Source organism: Chenopodium album, chromosome 3 (assembly GCF_948465745.1).
Source record: "Chenopodium album chromosome 3, dcCheAlbu1.1, whole genome shotgun sequence".
Lineage (NCBI taxonomy): Eukaryota > Viridiplantae > Streptophyta > Magnoliopsida > Caryophyllales > Amaranthaceae > Chenopodium > Chenopodium album.
Window position 1 is genome coordinate 54469994 of NC_137836.1, and position 24588 is coordinate 54494581.

The window sequence follows — 24588 nt, forward strand, 5'->3', positions numbered from 1 at the left end:
TCATGAGTACTAAAAACTTTAAAAAACAACCGTATGGATAACAATCGCAAAAAATAATAACTGTGACCGGTTTAACCAGCGGTCGCAAAATTGGAATTAACGACCATCATAAGCCGTCGCTAAAATTTTTTTTAAAAAATAAAATTAAAATAATAATCACACCACCCCTGTACTTCACATCCAGCCTTACCAACCCTCTGAAACCACCTTTACCCACCACCACTGCCCACCCTAACCACCTTTACCCACCACCCCTTCCCACCCTTAAAATACTACCAGCCACCCCGAATCACCTTGAAAATACCACCAGCCACCAAGGATTCCCATCCCTTTTCCCAGAAAACCCCAATAAGCCACCACAAAATCCACCCCAAACAAAATTAACTAAAAACGGAACATGAAAATCAAACAAAATTAAACCCTCTTTAATTAACGAAAATCTAATCCAAAATAACAAAAATAGAACAATTTCAACTCAAAAATCAAACACAAAAATAAACGAAAATCAAACCCAAAAATTATCCAAAAATTGCCGGAAAATCAAATATAATCCCAAAATTACTGGAAAATCAAATCCAAAAAATACCTAAAAATTAACGAAAAATAAAATCAAACCCTAAAATTTGCAAAACTCAAACCAGGGAAAAAAAAAACAACAGAAATCAACCAAAAACACGAAAACATACCTCTAACCCCGAATTAACTTTGAATTCCACTTCGAATGTGGTTTAACAAGGCCAAATTCGACCATGAAAAGTCTTGATCTAGAGTTTCCATGGTCGAATTTGACCTTAAAAACCATTAAATTATTTTAACACCATCACCCAAGCATATAACCAATAGAAATATGGTTTTTGAGAGAAAAGCTGTCGAATTTTAGTAGTGTTCGCTTCTTGAAGATAATTGGAACACCATAATTAGCTTGTTAATGAAAATTCGAACAACTGAACTCCAGATCCTAAGCGATGAAGAAGAATGAGAGAATGAACAAAGGGAGGAAGAGTAGAAAAGAAAGGAAATAGAAGAGAGAAGAAGAAAAAGAAGAAGGAGAAAGGGGCGTGAGAATAGAGAGAAAGGAAAGAGGAGATAGAGAGAGAAAGAAGAAGGAGCGGCGTTAGAAATGAAGAAATAAGGGTTAGGGTAAGTTGACCACTCCTTTTATACCCGATTATTTAATAATAAAAAAGAGTAAACCAGTTTGCGACCGTTAATAACGGTCGCAAAATTGCGACCGATTCTTAAACGGTCACAATGTGTAAAATTTGCGACCACTTTTAACAGTCGCAACCATTTTACACACGTATTTTATTTTTAAAAAATGTTAAAATACCTTTGCGACGATTTAATAGACCAAAATGGTCGCAAATCTGCGACCACTTAGAAAGCGGTCACAATATTGCGACCACGTAAAAACCGGTCGTAGATTTCATATTTTGCGTCCGTTTTCCTAACGGTCATAGAAAAACAGTCGCAATTTGATCGAATTTTAGTGGTGGTCGCTCGTATTGGTCTTTATTTGATTCTTGTAGCGACAAGTATTACGTTACTATTTAATTGATATATAAACAATAATCAATTTTCTCCAAACTAATATTACTATGTATGTTCAATATTCATGCAGATATTATAAATCTAAATATTTTCATAACTTGTTTAAGTCCTCAAGATTAAAAGGGAACCGAAACAAGTTGTTCAAATTTTCTTATTAGGCGTGATATTCATTGCTTTCCAATTAAAAATGAAAAAAGGTTATTCAAAATAAATAAATAATGGGACATAAAAATTGGAAGCAACATCATAATATTAATAAAAAAATGAAAACAATTAAATTAGGCTAATCATGAAAATAGCTAGATACGAATAAGTAATTGAATAAATTAATTGGTATAACTACACGCGCGCTCCATTTAATTTATGCATCACAAATGAATTGTTAGTAACTTTAATAAAAATATAAATTAAATTAAAATAATTGATTTACAGTTAGATTTTTCCAATCTCTCATAAATCCAACTTTTTACGTGTAGTGTTAAGAGGAGAACTCCAAGCATTGCAAAGGAAATTCGAATTGCTTGAAGAAATTATGATTGAGTGGTTTATAAAGAGTAGAATTGTCACACCCCATTCTTTTAGAACTAGAAGCGCTAGGGAATTACACTTGAAGGGGAGGCTACTAAACTTCAATTGACAAAGTCAAGCTTAACCTAGGTCTAAAATTAAGTTAAAGTTATTCAAACATCAAAATTAAGTTATTTAACCTAAGCGCAAACTAAGTGGTGAAAAGGAAATAAACAAACCAACATAAACATAGAAAAATTAATTACATTCAAAAGCCAAGGGCAAAAAAACCCTCATTGGCCAAACTAGACTCAAACTAAAACCAAATTCAAAACACTTAAACTAACAACAAAGGCATACATGCCCAACAATTAGGTTCCAAACTCTCAATTCCCAACATATCATCACATAGATCAAATAAACAAATGAAATATGAAAATTGTAACAACATTCCACAATTAATGGGGAGCAACTATCAGTCTTCCTCAAATAAGAAATAGAAGATTTCAGACCTAAATTAATACTACCTTTGTTTTTTTTAAGTGTTACACTTCCCATTTTCGACCGTGATTTTTTATGTGTTACACTTCCTGTTTTGGCAAAAAGCTACATTAAAATATTATATCTCTCTTCTCTCATGGTCCCCATCCAATCCCACTACTACTTTGTTCTTTATTATATCTTTCCTTTCACATTCATTACTTTTTAATAAAATATTAACCCCACTATTTTTATTTTACGATTTTTTAATACTCCAACTATTCCACCTACCTCTTATTTTATTTAAGTCAATTAAATTGTATAAAACTATGTGTTAGTCAAACCACTAGGTGAAAAAAAGAAATTGGCACCGGTTTAAAACCCCCTCAATGCCACTGGTTTCGAACCGGTGCCAATGTGGGGGGTGCCAATTGCTTGCATGAAAAGCCACCAGTTCAAACCGATGGCAAAAATAGTTATAAGCACCTGTTAACCGGTGCCAAAAATGGGTAAAAAAAATAATGGGATTGTTTTTGCCACCGGTTAATCTGTGCCAAAAAAACTAATTTTTTTTTGTCTTTTTGCTTAAAAATTAAATCGACTAAAATAATTAAGAACATCAAAATATAAATCGAATATTAATAAATATAATCGAAAATTTACAATATGCAGCGGTGTAGTTTGCACGCATAGAAAGATAAATTTTGAGTATTTCCAAGCGTTTTGGCTATAAAATAGGACCAGTATTTTCGTGATATGCATAATTACGAAACATAAAATAATTAGAATTTCATATTTCAATAATAATGTCTCTTTTGATAATACATTGCGCAACTGGTCTTATTCTTTGACCAATGCTGACAAAAGAGAGTTGGAATTGTTTCATGTCAGAGATTTATTAGCCTTGAGGCATGTAGCAATTGAACATGTTTTTCTTAGGGCAGCTTTAGACTATTGGAGTCCAGAAACACATTGTTTTAAATTTGATTATGATGAAATATGTCCTCTGCCGGAGGAATTCGATGCCATCATTGGGTTTCCTGCCAGAAATCTCATTGCCATGCCTACTCTACGTGAGTATTATTACTAAGACTTTGAACGCTATCTGAATCTGACAGATCTAGATTTAAATAAAATTGTGTGTGGCAATTAGATAGGCTTAGAAAAAACTTGCAAATTTGTATTTTAATCGCCCCGTCTCCGAGTCTTATCATGTATACCATAGAAGGGCTTATATTTTTTGCATGTTCAGAAAGCTTTTATTTGCAAATGGTAGGGTAGGACATGCTTGTTTAGCGTCTTTGCTTGAACATGTTGAATCTGGGAGATCTCCTATGGCTACTTGCCTTGGAGAAACTTTGCGGCCTTGATGAAACAAAAGCTGACTGGAAAGCCGTCAGGTAGGGCTCTCTAGTACTGTTGTAGGTAAAAACGCGCTCTGATTAGCCACCCGTGACACAAAGCAGGCACCGTGTCACGGTGCATGTCTGCCGTGACACGGTGCATTCTACCGTGTCACGGTGGTTTTCTACAATTTTTTTTTTCGACAGATTTTTTTTAAAATTTTTTTAATTTTGAGGATTTGGTTGATGGAGCTTTTAGGACTCTTTGAAGCCCCCGACGATATTGAAAAGTATGGTCCTAACGACCTGGTCCGTAGGAAAAAGAATTACTCTGCGAACATGTCATATGATGATTGGATGATTTTCTTTGCAAAGAGAGAATTTTCCATTCAGTGAGTGGTGCCTTGGTGGAGGCTTACTAGGATGGTTGGCACAAATGATACTCCGTATTGTTGCGTTCCTAGTATTTCAAAGCTGAATTTTTATTGTCCTTCTCGATTGATGCGACAATATGGACTTGAATAAGTAGTTCCACGCTATAACGATAGTGCTCGTGAAGTATCGTTGCATGAAAGTAACGTTCACAAGTACGTGGCTTATTGGATTAGAAGACCTTTGTAGACCGTTTCTGCGAGTAACCAAGCTCCTCCTCCCTTATCTAGTGCGTACAAAGCATGGTTGAATTCTAGAAGTAGAAGGGATCGAGTCGGATCACGCAACTTCGATTTGAAGGGACGTCTTGGAAGTAAGATAGCGCCTCCTAAAGATGTTATAGGTATGAGAACACAAGGAATTGAGTACAAGACTCCTATAATGCCTAAAAATAAGAATTACGTGAAAGGAAAGGGTAAGAAAAAGATGGTTTAAAGAGAGAAGCAATCGATGAATAAGAAAGGTGAAAGAGGTGAAAGTTCGACTAGGGGCGTGACGGTTCGGGCTACAAAAGACACATTAATGGTGAAGGCCGTTGAAAAGGAGAAAGAGGTTCCTAAAGTGAAGAAGGATTAGATCAATATTACTTTGCATATATGATTTATAATTTTATATTTTTTAAATAAGGTGCATGATGCCAATAATTGTTGTCACATTTATTTCAATAATAATAGCATATTTATTTTCACCTTAAATAAAAATAACAATGACCTTTTTTTTTTATACGTGTCAAGAAGTCGGATGTAATGGAAGAATAATAACAATCGTCAAACAAATAACAAAATTCGCAAAGTCCAGTTTTGCTGCGCCACGGAACAATTCACCGCAATTTTTTTTTGGAATTCCACCGTGCCACAGTGGAAACTACTGTGACACGGTAAAAATTCCCGTGGAAACCGCCGTGACACGGTGAAACTTCTCGTGGCGCGGCATTTTTTTTAAGCGCCGTGCCACGGGGTACTCTGCCGTCTGGCAGTGTATGCTGACGTGGCACGGTGGATGTTAAACAGACGCAATGTCTGATTTTCTTGATTTTAGCTCCATTTTGTCGTGGCGCAATGCTGAACTGGCGCATGTACTTGATCAACGGAGGAAGGATTTCGAGCTCTATTGGTTGCACAACTTCAACTCCATAGACCAAAGAAAAATTAAAGGGGTAGCCCCCGTTGATGTACGAATAGAGGTTCGATAACCCCAAAGGGCGAAATGTAGCTTACTTGGCCAATCCTTGTAATTTTCCGTCATCTTTTCGATGATATTTTTTACATTCTTGTTGGCTGATTCGACCGCACCATTTGTTTGTGGCATGTAGGGTGATGATTTGTGATGCTTGATATGATATTTCTTTAATAGTTCTGCGCACTCGGCTTGGAAATGCGTTCCATTATCACTGATCATCTCATGAGGTACCCCATAACGACATATGATATTTTTTTGAATGAATTGAGCTACATGTTTTGCTGTTAGCTTAGCATATGAGGCAGCTTCGACCCATTTAGTGAAGTAGTTGATCGCTACAAGAATGAACTCATGTCCCCCTTGTCCTGGTGGCGTTATCTTTCCAATGATGTCGATACCCCAAGTAGAGAAAGGCCATGGAGAAGTATATATGTAGAGAAGCGAAGGTGGAACATGCTGTAAATTCGCGTAGACTTGACACTTCATACATTTCTTGACGTATTCATGACAATCTCTCTCCATAGTAGTCCAATAATAACCTTGTCGTTGAACCTTTAGACTAACATCTTAGCATTCATATGCGTTCCACATATACCGGCATGAAGATTTTCCATTGTTTTGTGTGCTTATTTCTTAGCTATGCATAAGAGATTTCTCCCTAGTGCAGTCCTTTTGTGGAGTTCTCCTCCGATTAGCACATACTGTGAGGCCAGGAGCCTCAAAGCACAGCGTGCCCTTTTATCAGTATTAGGAGGGTATTCTCCCTTCGTCACGTAATTAAGGATATATGTATACCATGGTTCTTCATCTTCTTCTTGTGCTTCTTGTTTGTCATCAAGTGCGTGAACATAAGCCGGCTCATATCTTCTTTCTATGGTCAACGACATTCTGATTATGTCTGTTGGAATTCGCACCATTGATGCTAATTTAGCCAGTGCGTCAACAACTTGATTTTCTTCTCTAGGCAAGTACGTATATTCCACTTCATCTAGTTGCTCCATGAGATTTTCTAGATGAGCTTGATACGTAGCGAGACTTTCACTTCTCACCTTCCATCTTTTAGAGATCTGGTTAATGATTAGTGACGAATCACCTTAGATTCTGAGCTTCTTAATTTCCAAGGCCACAACTGCTTCTAATCCCAAGATGCATGCCTCGTACTCTCCGGCATTGTTGGTGACATCAAAGTCGAGCTTCATAGAAACTGTGATATGCTCTTCATTAGGTGATACGAGCAAGACCCCTACACCACAACACTTTTGGTTCAAATCTCCGTCAAAATAGAGCGTCCAACTATCATCTTTAGTCATGAGTAGATCTTCGTCAGGGAAATCATACTCATCTTATTCTTTCTCAACTTCTTCTAGTGGAAAATTTGCTAAGAAGTCAGAAACCGCAGAACCTTTGATGGCTTTTTGTGGTACAAATTTCAAGTCAAACTTATCAAGGTTGACTACCCACCTTGATAATCTGCCATTCAGTGTTGATTTTTTGGACAAATACTTGAGAGAATCCATCTTGGACACGACATGCACTGTATGAGTGAGCATGTAATGTCTTAGTTTCTGTGCGGCCTACACAAGTGTGAGACACAACTTTTCAACTGGTGTGTATCGCATTTCATATCCTTGAAGCTTCTTGGTCAAATAGTAAATTGCATTCTCCTTGCTTTTGATCTCTTGTGCTACCATTGCCCCCATCGTTTCTCCTGTGACCGTAAGGTAGAGTCGAAGAGGAAAGTCAGGCATTGTTGGCGCTAGCACAGGTGAGTTTTCCAGGTACTCTTTGATTTTGTCGAAAGCTTTTTGGCAATCATCATCCCATGTGACCGGAACATTTTTCTTTAGCTTCTTGAATATAGGTTCACATATCGCTGTGAGTTTTGATATCAACCTACTTATATATTGCAGCCTTCCAATGAAGCCTCGAATTTCTTTCTCAGTCTTGGGTGGTTGCATGGCCATGATTGCTTTGAATTTTGTGGGACCTATTTCAATCCCTCGAGAACTGATCACATATCCAAGTAGTTTGCCTGACGTGACTCCAAATGCACACTTTGCTGGATTTAATCTCATATTCTACTTGCGGAGTCTTTCAAAGAACTTGCGAAGTGCAATGATGTGGCCTGGGTGATCCTTTGACTTGACTATCATATCATCAACATAGACCTCCACCTCTTTGTGTGTCATATCATGTAACAATGCTGTGGCCGCTTTTTGGTAGGTGGCACCCGTGTTTTTCAACCCGAATGGCTTTACTGTGTAACAATATGAACCCCATTGTGTGATGAATGTGGTTTTCTGCATGTCTTCCTCGGCCATTAATACTTGATTATATCCGGCGTAGCCGTCCATGAATGATAGGAGTGCATGGTTTGCTGTGTTATCGACCATAATGTCAATGTGAGGTAGAGGGAAACCATCTTTCGGGCTTGCGTTATTGAGGTCCCTGTAATTAACACACATTCTGACCATTGCATCCTACTTCAGAACTGGAACTACATTTGCTATCCATTCTGGATACTTGGATACTTTGATGAAAATTGCAGCCAATTTCTTTCTAATTTCTTCCTTGATTTAGAGAGCCACTTCCGGTTTCATACGACGCAGCTTTTTTTTGACAGGCTTCATACCTAGAATGAGTGGTATTGTATGCTGAGCTATATCCCTTTCAATTCCTGGCATATCTTGGTATGACCAAGCAAATATGACAAGCTAAAGTTGTATCACCTAATCAAAAGTAATTCCTAAATCCTCTAACAAATGTAGATAGGGAAGTAGGGTGGAATCCACAGAGAAACAAGTCATTCAATTCCTAATTAATTAATATAATCTATATTATAAGGTAATCAAAATATTGTAATCGAAGGAAACTAAACTACGAAGATTAAGAATAAGGATAAAACAATGAAAAAAAGGCCTAGGGCATAGGTTCACCAATAAATAATATTCTAGGGTAAAGCATAATAATCAATCATCAATGCATACATTAATTAGATCATAAAGGGCTTTCGCTACGTATTAAAATCACACAATTAATCTACCGGTATTAAATCTCATCTCTCGAATCTCGACTTAACCATTTATAAATTAACTGCCTATTGAAACAAGACCTAAACATTAATTCTCATCTTTCGAATCTCGAATCAATATTGTCAAACTCATGCATAAAATATCTGCACAAATCTAGTCACAGAGCATTAAATCTATCAATAGGAAATTAATCTAGCATTGACAATTAACAACAATAAATTACCACTTCATATTATTTATGGATCCCAACAAACCCTAGAAATAAAACTACTCACACATAATAAAAACTAAACTAATCAAAATAAATAAACATGACATGATCAAAGGAATAAAATAAATTACTAAGATTAAGAGAAGAGAAATCGTTACCAAAGAAATCTGGAATTAAGAATAGAGTGAAAAACAAAGTATAAGAGAGAGAAACTAATCTAAAAGCTAAGTAGAGAGAGAAAATCTAAGAAAGAATTAAGAAAGAGTTAAAAAGATCCTAAACTCGCTTAACGGAAAAGTATTTATACTAAGCGAGAATCCTAAACTAAAACAAACTTAAACAACGCTAATCGTCTCCTAACAATAACACGCGCCCGATCGGGCGCGCCTTTTTCCCCTCAAATATAAATCTCGCGCCCGACCGGGCGCGAGATCGGGCGCCAGCCTTGCTTCCCTCGCCCGGCCGGGCGCGCCTCTGGGCGCCAGCCTCTTTGGCCGGGCGGCACTCTTGGGCCACTATTTGTACTACGATTGGGCTCCAATTCTTCGGGCCAATCTGGATTTCCTCTTTGGGTCTTGAATATTTGGTCTAAATGCGCCGATATCACATATACCGAGCCCTTAATCACCGGTTCGATGACTCTAACCGACCCTTGGCTATAAAAATGGTCGTGCTTCTCTAGAGCTCGTAATTGCTCCATAAAATCTCAGGAAAATGCTCCAAAAGTGAAAATCCCTACAAAAGTCAACCAAATCTACGAAAACACTAGAAAACACCAATTAGTAATAAAAGTGGCTCTAAAGAGCCAAAAACACTACCGATTATGACCAAGGGACGGGGGTAAAATACTATATAAAATAGACATATCAAACTCCCCCAAGCCAAACCTTTGCTTGTCCCTAAGCAAAGATCTCATCAATAAATAAATAAATATGCTTCACCCTAAAAAGTAAAAATTAAGCACAAACAATTTAGAGTAAATCAAATAAAAATGCTTCAAAATCAACCAATCAAATCCATCTAATTGCCCTTCTTCCCTAACAATTGTCAAATAGAACAAACCACAAGAGCATATAGAATTCAAGACTAGTGCTCACGCACTCAACTCTCATTTATGTGGCGAGTAAAAGATGAACTCGATCGCTCTCCAACCAACCCCTTTATGTGAACAATGCCCTCCCAACTCACACTTTCGTTTGTTTAAAAAGATGTACGCTCAATCTACTAGTCGACTCAAAATACGTCAAATCATAACTTGCATTGATAAACAACACTTTCACATTCATACAACTCTATGCACAAAGGCCGGAAGGTCTTTAAAGCTTGTAATGTAAGGCTAGGGTAAAGGGTAGGAAACATTTGGGAACTAGTGAAAGAAAATATATGCTTAAGGGAGCAAATCCTAGTAAAACCCATGATCAAAATAAATAATGATCAACATCTCCTACACAACTCAACCCCAACAATAATCCACCAAATAAAACTCCAAACAATATAAATAACCCTAACTCTTACAATTTCACTCATAAGATATATTAATGAAGAAATGGAGTGAATAAACAAACTTTATTTTCCAAACTTGACTTTTTCATTGAAGCTCAATTTTTCTTCCCTTTTGATCAACCTCCAACTAGAACATTTGAACATTGAACAAATTTTTTTCTTTTGATTTTTTTTCTATTGAAGTTCACTTATTTTTTCACTTTTTTTCTTGAACTTCTCTCTCTTTTTTTTCATAACATCATACTTTATTTTTTCAAGAAAATTAAGCTTTCAAACTCATCAAAAATAAACATGATCAAAAACAAAATGACTTCTCAAAACCCACCCAAATTGTGCAAAAAATAAGCACACTACAAACTCCCTCGCCTCACTCACTAATAGCTCCCCCAAGCCAAGCTTGGGAATAGTAACCAATGGGGCAAAATAGGCTTGTAATGTAGCTAAAAAACAATCAAAAAGTCAAGGCAACAACATGGGTATCAAGAAGGGAACAAATGTATCTAATATCATCTGAAGGCTACCTAAAAGAACAAATGCCTTCGTCCTCCACAATGTGCATAATAATGAGTCATATAAATATTACTTAAAGTTGCAAACCAATACTCAAATTCATTGACATACCAGGAACTATCACACATTCCTAACCAAATCGATTAGCTAAGCTCTATATTCACAAGTAGTTGGGAAAAATTAACTCATATTAAGGTTTCAAGGCAATCAAACATCAAATCATGATCAATTAATCCACAATATTTATCATCAATAACCAAGAATCAAAAAAATTTCGAAATTTTTTTATCAAGGGGTACAGGGAAGCATGATTTATAATTCATTGGAACGTATTTTTGGAATTTATTTTTATTTTTCAATTTTTTTGTATTTTTCATATATAAGAAAGCAATAAAACTAACCTATAAAGCAATAAATCTAAACTAAGAAAACACACCAAAACAAAAGAAAAGAGAAAAAGAAAGATACCAAATCCAAAATCTCCCCTAAGCCAGAATCAGACAATGTCCTCATTGGCTTGGGAACTAGCCCAACATAGCTAGTCCTGATCATCCTCATCCATGGAGACGAAACCTCCACCTCCACTACCACCTGCACCACCTGCACCAGAAGAGTTACCACCAAAATAATCAGCATGAAAACTCCCTCCCGCCGCTCCCCCAAAAGGAATGTCTTGGCCGTACCCATGGAAGGCAGAATAGTCAGTGTAAATGCCATGGGCAGTGAGATACCTATCGCATCCCTGGGGTTGAGGCTGAAACCAGTCAGGATAGATAGCATCGTCGGGAATGTTGCCTCGACGAGCATAATCATCGTACATAGGGTAGAGAGCTCTACCGTGGTTCCTCTTAAGGTACCCTAACCTCTGGTCAATGGAGCTTACCATCCTCCGATAATCAGTGTGAGAATGCTCGATACGGCCTAAAGCCTTACCTATACTCTGAAGGTCCCAAACTGGGTCAGAGTCGACATGGGGGACAAAATGAGACATGCGAGGTGGAGAAAACGCTACCTCGGGCTCAGGCTAGGGTGATGGAACTGGTGGTGCTTTCCCCCTAGCGTTGGCAACTAAAAGGTCGTATGTGTAGGACACTTGCCCGGGGGGTAAGGCGGTCAAGTCAAGACTAGGTACGAAAAAGATGGGCAAAGGCTGCTTAGTCCCAGTCCTAATACACCAGTGGGGTGTCTTCTCACTGTCCAGTCGTACCCACCCCAACTCCTCAAAATACCTAGCAGTCATATAGGTATCTGGTCCACAAAACTAGCCTTTTTCACTGCTATCCTAGTGATAAGGCCTCCTAGACGAATGGGGGTGCGAGATTGGGTACTGGTTGTGGCATGTCTGCTCAGATGGTGGATGATGTACCTACCCATGTTCATTTTCCCAAACCCATACACATAGTGTCCTATAACAACTAGTTTGTTGGTTTGGGCGTTATGGGGCTCGTTCCTACCCAAAAAACACAATCCAGCAAATCTTTGCCAGATTTTTGGGATAGTGTGATGGATAGGTTTTGTACTAGCATGTTCGGGTCGGGGGTAGGAAAACTAGTCAGAGCATGATAAATATCACCCATTTTGTAATCAGAATGCCATTGGAATGGTAATTCAGAATTTAATTCAAATAATTTACAAAATTCCACATATGTTAAACTAATATTCCTATTGTTCAACCTAAAATATAAATTCGGCCCATTTCTACAATTTACAACTTTCAAAGAAGAAAAGAATTCACAATTTAATTCACAGTATGTAGGATAATTCATATCAACGAATTTTCTCATTCCTATGTCATTCAAAAATTGTTTAACAAAATCATATAAACCATAAGTTTCTAAAGTAGGGTGGTGTAACAACCGTGAAGGAATTACCTTGCGCCCGACTAAGTGTTCTAGCCGTTCCTTTTGCTTCTGGCTAGCAATACGGATCGTTGCCCAGTAGGGGAGTTGTAAATCCGGGTCGTACTCCTCCCTCGAGCTAGAACTCCTTCCTAAAATCGATCGAGCCCTCTTTGAAGCCATAATGTAAAATGGGTATGAAAAACAATTTGAATGGAATTTGAAAATTTATATATAGGATTGTAGAGGATGAAGAGCGGATTAAGAATATGTAAAAATATTTGGATTTGGGTGAGAAATGAAGAGAGAATCTTAGAGAGAAGGTAGAGGTTTTAAAGTTTTAGAGAGAGAAAGTTATGGAGGAAAAGAGAAATGAAGAAAGAAAGAAGAAGGAAGAAGAAGAAGTAGGCGGACGGATGTCTCGCGCCCGGTCGGGTGATATGGGTTATTTTCTACTATTGATCTCGCGCCCGGTCGGGCGGACTATCGTCCAATCGGGCGATCTAATGCCCAATTTTTTTCTCCTCTCGCGCCCGGTCGGGCGATCTAACTTCCAAAAAATACTTATCTCTCGCGCCCGGTTGGGCGGAAGAATATGTCCGTATACGTTAAATCTCGCTCCCGGTCGGGCAAAAATTAAACTTTTTCAACCCTTGCTGTCGCGCCTGGTCGGGCGAGCTTCGCCCGATCGGGCCCGATGCTAAATGGACGATTATTCTGTTTTCTTTTTTTTTTCTTCAATTTTTTGCTAACTCTTTTCCTTCAAACCTGTATAAAAACTCATAAAACTCATTAAATTCCCTCTTCTCTACTCTCATAAGAAAAAGAAAAAAAAATACTAGTCTAGAAAGCATTAAAATACGGGTTGCCCCCTGCAAAGCGCTGGTTTATCTAGGTCCCGCACGACCATCTTACCTAGTACAAGAACTAGGACCCTCGACCTAACGCTTGGTCGGGTGGTTTCTCATCTGGTCGAGCGATGTTTAGGCTACGACGCGGCTTCCTTACATACCCTGTGGGACGCTAATTCACCTTATCTCATGGATCCTCTTGGACTGGGGGTTCTTCAATGCTACGCACTAAAGATCCCTCTTCGATCGAGGGTTGCTTCAAATTGTCACTGCATTTAGCACTTGCAACTCGATCTGGCAGAACACTCACCGTAGGCTCAATTTCCACAACTTGCTTTATTGATTCCACCTTTTCATTCTCAAATCCAAGGCCGACAGTGTAGAGGGCTCTTTCAATTGCATCAACTTCCTTCTGCCATTTGTCTATCTCATATGAAAAGGATGCAACACAAGATACCGCCTCCAAGGGATCTTTTACAAGAGTTTGGGGCTTGTTAGAATAATTATGAACCACATTAACACTAAAGCACTTCTCCTCTGTTATGGGGCTTTTAGGGGTATAAGTAAGATTAAAAATAATTTTATCGTCCCATACTTATAGTGCCAGTTTACCACATCTCACATCTATAATTACTCCTGCGGTGTTAAGGAATGGTCTCCCCAAAATAATTGGGGTTTGCGTATCCTCAATCATATCAAGAACAACAAAGTTAACAGGTATATAAAATTTACCTACTCTAACAGAAACATCCTCTAAAACACCTAGGGTGTATTTAAAAGAACGGTCAGCCGTTTGTAGAGTAATATTAGTAGTTTTTAATTTACCCATATTTAACTTGGAACACACAGATAATGGCATAACACTAATTCTAGCACCCAAATCACACAATGCATTATCAATCATTCGATTGCCAATATGACAAGGGATAGAAAAACTATCGTATCCTTTCATTTAGGTGGAGATTTATCTTGAAGTACGGCACTACACTCTGCAATGAAAGCTACTGTCTCTACCTCACTAAAGAAACTTACTAAACTGCTTGTCCAAGTTTGTCTTCATGTGGCAATTGGGGAATGGAAGTTTGATAACTACCTTTGGAGCATTATTTCTCTTATCTGGAGTGGCCACCTTCTCTAGAGTCGTAACCTACAATGTAGAATTAGATATATTAGTACTACTCTTTAGTCCTGCAGGGCTATTAGCTACATTGTCAGGTTTAACGGAATCAAGATTAGCATTATTTATTAAAACATGTTCATCAACTCTGGGCATAGGGGGCCCTTCATAGTTTGAACCACTCCTTAGAGTAATTACATAGGCTTGATCCATAGGCTTGGTCGGATGTGCTAGTAGAGCTCCCTGTTGGCGGGCTTGTAGAGTAGCAGAAAGTTGCGCAATTTGATTATCTACAATTTTATTGTGTGCTAGAATTAAGTCAATTTGGGCATCTCTACTCTCCATGTGCTTCTGCATATTAACCAGCATCGCTCTAATTTCAACCAAAGCAGGGTCGGAAGATGAGGAGGGTTGTTATGGTTGGTTCTTCTGGCCAGCATTGGGGTGGTAATATTTCCGCTGTTGTTGTTGTGGCACCTTTGGTTCTTGTGGTGGTGGTGGATTTTTAACATTAGTGCTCCGATACGTACGGATGATTCCGGTACCCAGGATTGTAGGTGTTAGAGTATGGGTTATTATGACTATAAGCTTGAAAGGCATTAACTTGCTCCACGGAACTCCTGCAATCATGCTCCCAATGATCTAAAATTCCACAATTTTCACAGAAAGCCTCATTAGCATTATTATTAATTGCAGAAACATTAGCTACATTAGCAGTTGACAGGGTAAAGTCGTATCCCCTAATCAAAAGTAAATACCTAAGTCCTAAAACTAAAGTAGATAGGGAAGTAGGGTCGAACTCCACAGGGAAACAAGTCTTTCTATTCCTAATTAATCAATTATAATCTAAATTATCTAAGTAACCAATATTTTTGGGAATAAATTCTATACTACGAAGAATAAGTTTGGGGAGAAAAACAATAATAAGAAGGCCTAGGGTCACAGTTTCACCAATAATTAATATTCCGGGATAAAACATAATAATTAGTAATTAACATTGCACAAATAACATGATTAACACGCTCTCGCAATTTATTAATCAACATAGATCTAACAGGCTCTCGCAATTTACTAGATCTAAGTTCCTATTAAAAATGACCTTTAATATTAAATTAACATCTGCTCGATTCATCAATTCAATATTGCTAAACATTCACAATCAAATTACATCTGCTTGATTCATAATCTAATTGCAAAGAATTAAAACAATTCAATAAGAAATTATCATGCAATACCAATAATCAATAATAAAAAATTATCCCTTCATATTAATTATGGATCCCCATAAACCCTAGAATGAAACTACTCAGACATAATCATAACTAAACTAATCAAATAAATAAAACAAAACATAATCAAATAACTGAATGAAATAGCTGAAATTAAAGGAGAAGAAATTGTTACCAAAGGAAATCTGAATTAATGGAAGTAATTAAGAACAAGAGTTAAGAGAGAATTTAAGAGAGAGAAAATCTAAAAAAGAAGGTAAACCAAAATTACGTACATAATTTGTACTTAAACATTCCTCAAAACAAAAATTAAAACTAAACTAATCAGGTCTGAGAAAAACACGCGCCCGATCGGGCTAGAGGCCGCCCGATCGGGCGCGCCTTTTTCCTTGCGCTTCTTCTCAACAGCGTCGCCAGGTCGAGCTAGATGCTCGCACGATTGGGCGCGCTATAGGCCACGCACCAGCATTGCACGCTGCGCCCGATCGTGCTAGCTTGCCCGATCGGGCCCTTGCTTCTCTTCGAGGCTTGGACTTCGATTGGGCTTGATTCCTAGGCCAAATCCGGATTTCCTCTTCGGGTCTTGAATACTCGGTCCAAATACCTCGGTATCCCGATTATCGAGCCCTTAATCACCGGCTCGATTACTCTAACCGGCCTTGGGCTTCAAAGATGGTCGTGCTCTTCTAATTTCCGTAGTCGCTCCACGAAAAACCCGAGAAAATGCTCCAAAGGCGCAATTTCCTACAAAACTCAACAAAGACTACAAAAACACTAGAAAACACCAATTAGTAATAAAAGTGGCTCGAAAGAGCCAAAAACACTACTAATTAAGACCAAGAGACGGGGGTAAATTACTATCTAAAATGGACATATCAGCAGTGCTAAGATTATCTAATTTATGGCAGATAGAAGTTAATTGAGCTTGCAAAAAGGATACAGAGTCAACACTATGCTTACCCTTGTTAGCAAATCCTCTAGGATTTCCATATTGGTAATTATGTATCGCCATATCTTCGATAACTTGACCTGCATCATCTACATTAAGATTCATAAACCTCCCACTAGCTGCAGAATCCAAGATATTTCTAGATGAATTTCCAATGCCATTGTAAAAGGCTTGGATTTACTACCATTGTGCCAAATTATGGTGGGGGCATTCTCTTTATAGGTCCTTGAACCTCTCCTAAGCCTCATATAAAGTTTCATCGGTTTCTTGGGCAAAGTTCTGAATTGCACTCCGTAGTACAGCTGTTCTCTCTGCAGGATAATATTTGTTATAAAAATTCAAAACAAGAGTTTCCCAGTCAGTTATACCAAGTGCAGTTCTATTTAAATCATTAAACCATAATTTGGCTATTCCAGTTAAAGAAAAAGGGAAGAGAATCTCCCTGATTTGGTCTTGTGTGACCCGAACTTGCCTGATGGTATTACATTACTGACGGTAGTCTGCGATATGAAGATTTGGGTCTTCACCCTTAGCTCCACTAAATTGCTTCCTCTCTATCATTGTTATAAATTGGGGTTTAATCTCAAACTGTACCTCATCGAGAGCTGGAGTGGGAGTAAGGTGTGGAAAATCTGTAAGCTTTGGTTGTGAGTAATCACTAAGCTTCTTTGGAGCCGTCATCTCTTATTCTGGATTTGAAGATACCTCTAAATCACTGGAACCAATTGGAGGATCTCGGTGATTTAGAGGTATCTGCCAAAATTTGCTTGTAAAGATTCTTCTGTCTATGGAAGGATCGTTCGATCTTAGGATTCAATGGGATGTAACCTGATCTAGAACACCTGGGCATAAAAAAAAACTAAAAGCAAATATGAGACTTGTCACAAATAACTAACGTTCTCTGAGACAAAAAGAAATAACCTAGACTACAAAAAATAATTAGAAATAAAAATAAAACCATTTCCCCGGCAACGGCGCCAAATTTTGACAGGCTAAAGTCGTATCACCTAATCAAAAGTAATTCCTAAATCCTCTAACTAATATAGATAGGGAAGTAGAGTCGAATCCACAGAGAAACGAGTCTTTCTATTCCTAAATAATTAATATAATCTAGATTATAAGGTAATCAAAATATTATAATCGAAGGAAACTAAACTACGAAGATTAAGAATAAGGAGAAAACAATGAATAAAAGGCCTAGGGAATAGGTTCACCAATAAATAATATTCCAGGGTAAAGCATAATAATTAATCATCAATGCTTACATTAATCAGATCATAAAGGGCTTTCGTTACGCATTACAATAACACAATTAATCTACCGGTATTAAATCTCATCTCTCGATTCTCTACTTAACCATTTATAAATTAACCTGCCTATTGAAACTAGACATAAACATTAATTCTCATCTTTCGAATCTCGAATCAATATTGTCAAACTCATGCATAAAAGATCTGCGCAAATCTAGTCATAGAGCATTAAATCAATTAATACGAAATTAATCTACCATTGACAATTAAAAAAATAAATTACCCCTTCATATTATTTATGGATCCCCACAATAGAAATAAAACTACTCACACATAATAAAAACTAAACTAATCAAAATAAATAAACAAGACATGATCAAAGGAATAAAATAAATAACTACGATTAAGAGAGGAGAAATCGTTACCAAAGAAATCTGGAATTAAGAATAAAGTTACGAACAAAGTATAAGAGAGAGAAACTAATCTAAAAGCTAAGTAGAGAGAGAAAATCTAAGAAAGAATTAAGAAAGAGTAAAAAAGATCGTAAACTCGCTTAACGGAAAAGTATTTATACTAAGCGAGAATCCTAAACTAAAAAAAAACTTAAACGACGCTAATCGTCTCCTAACAATAACAAGCACCCGATCGGGCGAGGCACCGCCCGATCGGGCGCGCCTTTTTCCCCTCTGATATAAATCTCGCGCCTGACTGGGTGCGAGATCGGGCGCCAGCCTTGCTTCCCTCACCCGGCCGGGCGCGCCTCAGGGCGCCAGCCTCTTTGGCCGGGCGGCACTCTTGGGCCACCATTTGGACTACGATTAGGCTCCAATTCTTCGGGCCAATTTGGATTTCCTCTTCGGGTCTTGAATATTTGGTCCAAATGCCTCGGTATCACATATACCGAGCCCTTAATCACCGGTTCGATGACTCTAACCGACCATGGGCTATAAAAACTTGTCGTGCTTCTCCATTGCTCGTAATTGCTCCATAAAATATCAGGAAAATGCTCCAAAAGTGAAAATCCCTATAAAAGTCAACCAAATCTACGAAAAACACTAGAAAACACCAATTAAGAATAAAAGTGGCCCTAAAGAGGAAAAAATACTATATATAATAGACACATCAAAATACATCAACAAATTCACTAATAAGTTAATTAGCTCTTTGCGTTCGTTTTGACTTTGTGTTAATCTAATTTTTACTTCTTCGATAGTCGTATTATTGGAAATATAACCGTTTTTGTATCTTCAATGATTGCTGTTTTTTTTTTTTTTTTGTGTTCTTCCATTTCTTTCATTATTTCTTTGTCATTTTTATCATTAGCAAAGCAATATTGATCAGGGTTAGGGGAATGACACGCATCGTAAACAAAGGTACTCATTTCATTGAATTCATTGGTCATTACATCAAGGAGGGCAAGGTCAGCTGCGACCTCGCCGGAATTATTTGGGATAGAAAGAGGAGACTCAACAAGAGACTCAACATTAGACTCTATATCAGAAAAGGGGTCGGCCTCAGATCCTAAAGACTCCTTTACAGACTCGGACTCGGACCCAGACGACTCAGATTCATCAAACAATGGACCTTCGCTAGCGGGCACTTCCAACTTCTCTCCACTTGGCGTAGTGATCTTCACCGTCTTGCGCCATCCTTTCGACACATTATCAGCCATTACAATTAATTCAGAGGGGTCAAAATCTTTGCTTGATATGACAGCTTGAATGAGTTTAGAATCATCATTGCAGACAAGCTTGTATTCATTCTTTTCTAGTCCAAAAAGAAGATTAATGTTTGTATCATCAGAGCTTGGACTAGATGGTTTCTCAGTTGTGAAGAACTCATCATCGATGAAGTCACAATCAAGGAACATCTCGAAACCTGGCTCACGCTTCCCATTGTGGATGAAAGGCTCAGGGAATTCATAGCATAAGAAGTTTTCCCCTTCTTTGATGTAATGGCCATTGAGAGTGAAGGGATATGGGTCTATGGCCATTTCCGTCTTCATGGTTCGGCCATTATTGCGAGCCTTCATTTTCAGGAGAGCTTGTTTCACATATTCTTTTATTGGCTTGAATCCCAAGACAAAGGTATCCTTTTTAAGTGCACCAGGATGGCCCCAAAGTTCATCCATTTTCTTTTTGAGTCTTAGGGTCATTCAAGGGAAATGCCCTTGCTTCTTCATAACGGCATTAACACTAGTGTTTTTAATAAGGACCAAACTCGAGGTGACACTTCTCCTCTTCTTCGATCATGAGAACATCATCCAACGAAAACCCCAGAGATCTTCATCTTCCTCGTCATGTTCGACATGGACGATGCGAGTATTGATAAATTGAATGCGCATAGGGGAGGCATCAATAGTAATTGGAACCCCTCCAACTATAGCTTTCACCTTTTGGTGCAATGACGATGGGATCGTCTTTAGCTCATGAAGCCAAGGACGACCTAACAGCAGATTGAAAGAAGCCTTAATGTCCACTACCTGAAACTTGGTGCGACGTTCAATGGCTCCAGTTGTTATATTAAGCATGATAGTACCCACGGCTTGACGACGAGTATTATCGTAAGAATGAATCCTTTGAGTAGAGGGAGTCAATTCTTCATTTTTTATGCCCTATTTCTTTGTAGTGCGGTGGGCATACATTGATTGCAGAGCCATTATAATCCAGGCTCATGGAGACATTCATATGCCTACAAACTATAGTGAGGTGTAAGGCATTCTTATGTTGGTCCCCTTCCCGGGCCAAATCCTTGTCAGAGAAAGAAATTAGATTGCTGGTACTTGGCAATTCAGTAGTGAGAAAGTTGAATAGTCCTTGAGGAGTCATATCATCATCAACTCTTATTTTCACTAGAGCATTCATCACAACCTTTCGATCCTTGTGAGAGGTGGTCAAAAGTTTCCATACATTCATTTCCACCTCGGTCTTTTGTAATTGTTTGACCACATCGTTGTTCACAGGGTCGATGGGATCAACTATTAGTTGTGATTGCGGTAGAGGTGTAGGTGGACTAGGCTGTTGCAACCGTCCATTTCTGGTGAGAACCTTCAGCTCAAGGTCTCCCCAAACATCTTCACTTGTGCCAAGAGACGAACAGGCTATATCTTTGTGATAGACGTCTTCATCGTCACTATCCTAAATTCCATTTACTTCTTCATAGTATGAGACAAATACAACTTTCGGCAGAGGTTCATTCACATGTTGAATAAGTATTGACAGATTAAAGGAGACTTCATCTCCCATGATAGCCAAAGCGTCAAAAAGAGGACCCGTTTGAATATTAGGCTTCTCGCCCCCTAGAGGGACTAGAAGTTGATTAGCATCAATCAGGTCTTGGATCGCATCCATCAACTTCCAACACTTCTCATTAGTATGACCCTTACCTTAATGAAACTTGCAATGAGCATTGGGGTCATAGCTAGCAGTTCTGCTCTCTGGTCGAGGTTCTAGAAAAGGTCCAATTGGCATAATCAGTCCTTGACTATGCAAGCGATCAAAAGCAGCATCATAAGTCATTCCCAAAGGCGTGTAAACCCTTCTTTGCCTTTGGATTCTCTGAGAGGGAGAATTAAGAGCTAGCACATCATTGACATTAACATTGTTGGTAGCATTATTAGGCTTGGAAGACGATGAAGAAGGAGTGTTGTTCTTCTGATTTTTCCAACTGTTGTTATTATTATTGCTACCTGTAGACACCCATTTATGTCTCCAAAAAACCAAAACCAGTGATGAGTACCTTTCACGTCGAATCATAATCGAGTGAAATGAAAGTGTGGAAAGTCTAGTGTTGCGAATAGTTTTTATTTCTTTTCTTTCTCTCTGTTTTTGAAAACCTAATTTAAGAAAAAAGCCAATCCAGTTTGGTTTGGTCCATGATAAGGGTCCAATAATAGTGTATTTATATGGGGCTTGAAAAGATCTTTCCAACGATATATTATAAGCCCAATTCTGATGAATAATGAGGAAGTTATGGCCTAATTACTATACTGGGCCCGGTTTGATCTTTATGCGCGGCCCAATGATATAGAGGAGGGCCTAATATTTATTTATCATTCCTAATGCAATTAGAATTGGTTTTAGTCTTCTAGATTCTTCTAGAAGGTTCTTTTCATTCCTACTTCAATTAGCATTGATAAGTTGACTTTCGTTGACTGTTTAGAGTTTTAATCAGAATAAAAGAGTGTTTTTAAGGAAAATACGATTTTGCCCTTATGTACGGCTAAATTTTATCAGAATTAAGAAAACACGTGAAATTAATGATTAGTGCTTGACGACAGGGATTAGCGCCTGACGACAGGGATTAGCGCCTGGCGCTAATGCTTGGCGCATGGCGCTAATTTCCAGCGTCTGGCGCTAACCTGTTTTATTCTCGTCGAAACTCTGATTTGTTTTTCTATCCGTCCGGCTGAATTTCTCTATAAATAGCCTCCTAAAAACTCCGTTTTCGATCATCAATTATCATCAACTCTTTAATTTTCTAATTCTCTTCTCTCTCTAAGCTAAAGCTTATTCTCTCTGTCTCTCTCTTTCTAAACCAACCCTTTTTGCATACAAAATTCCGCATTCACAAGACATAGAAGCATCTAGCTAAGTTCAAAGTTACCTTCGCCCTAGACGTGAAAGGTTTTAATTTCTGAGGGTTTGGTCCCAAATCTCTCTTTCAATTATTATTTAATTTTGTTTATTATTTTCCTTCAAGTTACTAACGTGTGTATTTTGTTATGAGAAAGAGATACGCGTCATCCAAGTAAGTGCTTTAATTGATTTTATTTATATTATGATATAGAAATCATGTCTAGATTATTATCTTGATTCCTAGTATCATGTTATGATGCTTTTCTTAATTTGATGTTTTGAATGACAACAATGAGTTCCTAATATCATGTTTAGGGTAAAATTATAATATCAAATATGCTTATTATGATTCCTGCGATGCTTCGTATTATATTTCCTAATAGCATGTTAGTATCATGTTAGGGCTAAATATTTGATTTTTATTGTTTAGTGACATGCTAGGGTTTATTATTAATCTTGTTAGTATCATGCCTAGGATCTTTCTATTATTATGCTTTATTCTTAACATGATTAATTTAATTATTATTGATTATGATTTTTATTATTATGATTTATTATTATGTTGCTTGATATTTTTATAGTTATTGCTTAAAAACACCTTTTATGCATGTTTAAAGGGAATTGGTACTTGTAATCACGCTTAATAAGATAACTAATAATCTTATTTAGGGTTAATATGATTATAATTCAAGTGATCGCCAATAATAGTTTTATTTGTGCATTAATATTCAACCAACATTGATTAAACAGGTTTAGCGTAAACCTATTGATTGCATGTTAGTCAGAAAGCGCACATGAATACGATCAGAATAAAGTATATGCCTATTATTAGGGTAGGTTCAATCTCTTTTAGGTTGGATTTGTACCTTCCTCCCCGAACTACCAGTCATGGTTCCAGACCTATTGGAGTTGACGATCTCTTGGCTTGTCAAGGGGTGTAACCTTTACCTCGTGAACGGTTTACAAGTTCCTTAAAATTGTTGGCGACTCTTTTGCTCTATCTTCTTTCCCTTTGGACGCCACCGTACTTTAGTGTATGATCACAGTGGGTTCAAGCTAGGGATAATGCTTAAAATATTCCCTACAATTTTTGGCGACTCTGCTGGGGAGGATTTCTATTTTAATTCCTAAAATTTTTTTTGGCAATGATTTAGAATGAGTGGATGAGACTCGAAAAGTTCTAAGTATTTCATGTGCGTAATTTTGATTAACATTATTGTCTTATGCATAAAAAAGATCTCATTGGAAAGACCATCCGTAATGAGTTAAAAACATAGGATTTTACACGTAGGAAATTTGAGAAATATCTTTCACAACTAGGACCGAAATAACACTGCGCGAAACTGGAAAATTTTATCGAGCACAAAAAGCTGCTGAGGCATGTAGGAACTAGCGTCAGAAATTAGAGTTTAGCGCCACTTATTTGACTCTGGCGCTAGGCGACAGCTTCTGTCGCCAGGCGCCAAAGCTAAATTGTGGCGCCGGCCTCTTTTTTCTGGCGCCAAGTTCTTCCAATATCGAGCAAGAAATATGCGTTCTAATTTTGACCAGTTTTTAGCACTGCTTGCTCGATCCTACTTCCTGATTGAGTTTTTCTCACTTTTTTGAAACCCATATGTGTTCTAAATATGGACATAACCCCCTGGGAATTCATGCTCCATCTACCTGATTGAGCGCTCTGTGCAATAAAGGGTACATCCGAGAATGTTGAATTCACCAAACCATGGAAGCGAGTTTTTGTTTAAATTAGCGGTGTCCCATCTACTCGCGCCAACCCTTCACGGTTAGGCTTCTGCGCGGTGCATCCGGACAATTGACCACGGACCCTCTTTGACTAACCCATATCCCGAACTTTAGTGAACTAGGGCCATGGTTAGGTTGCAAACTCATTGCATCATATCGTGCCTACTTGACTAATTGTGCATTATTGGTTATGCATACTCTATGTGCTTTTCCTAACCGTTTTTTTTGACTTGTGTTAAGACTAAATAAACTGATTAATGACTAAAAGAACTTTGCCTAAATAATT

The 24588-nt window shown here is 37.9% G+C and overlaps 1 non-coding gene across 1 annotated transcript; it reads left to right on the forward strand.

Annotated features, from left to right (window-relative positions):
- Positions 1 to 16925: 16925 nt before the first annotated feature.
- Positions 16926 to 17032, forward strand: LOC145625887 (small nucleolar RNA R71). The gene has a single exon (XR_014110783.1). It is a non-coding gene; the product is annotated as a small nucleolar RNA R71 (small nucleolar RNA).
- The last annotated feature ends 7556 nt before the right edge of the window (positions 17033 to 24588 follow it).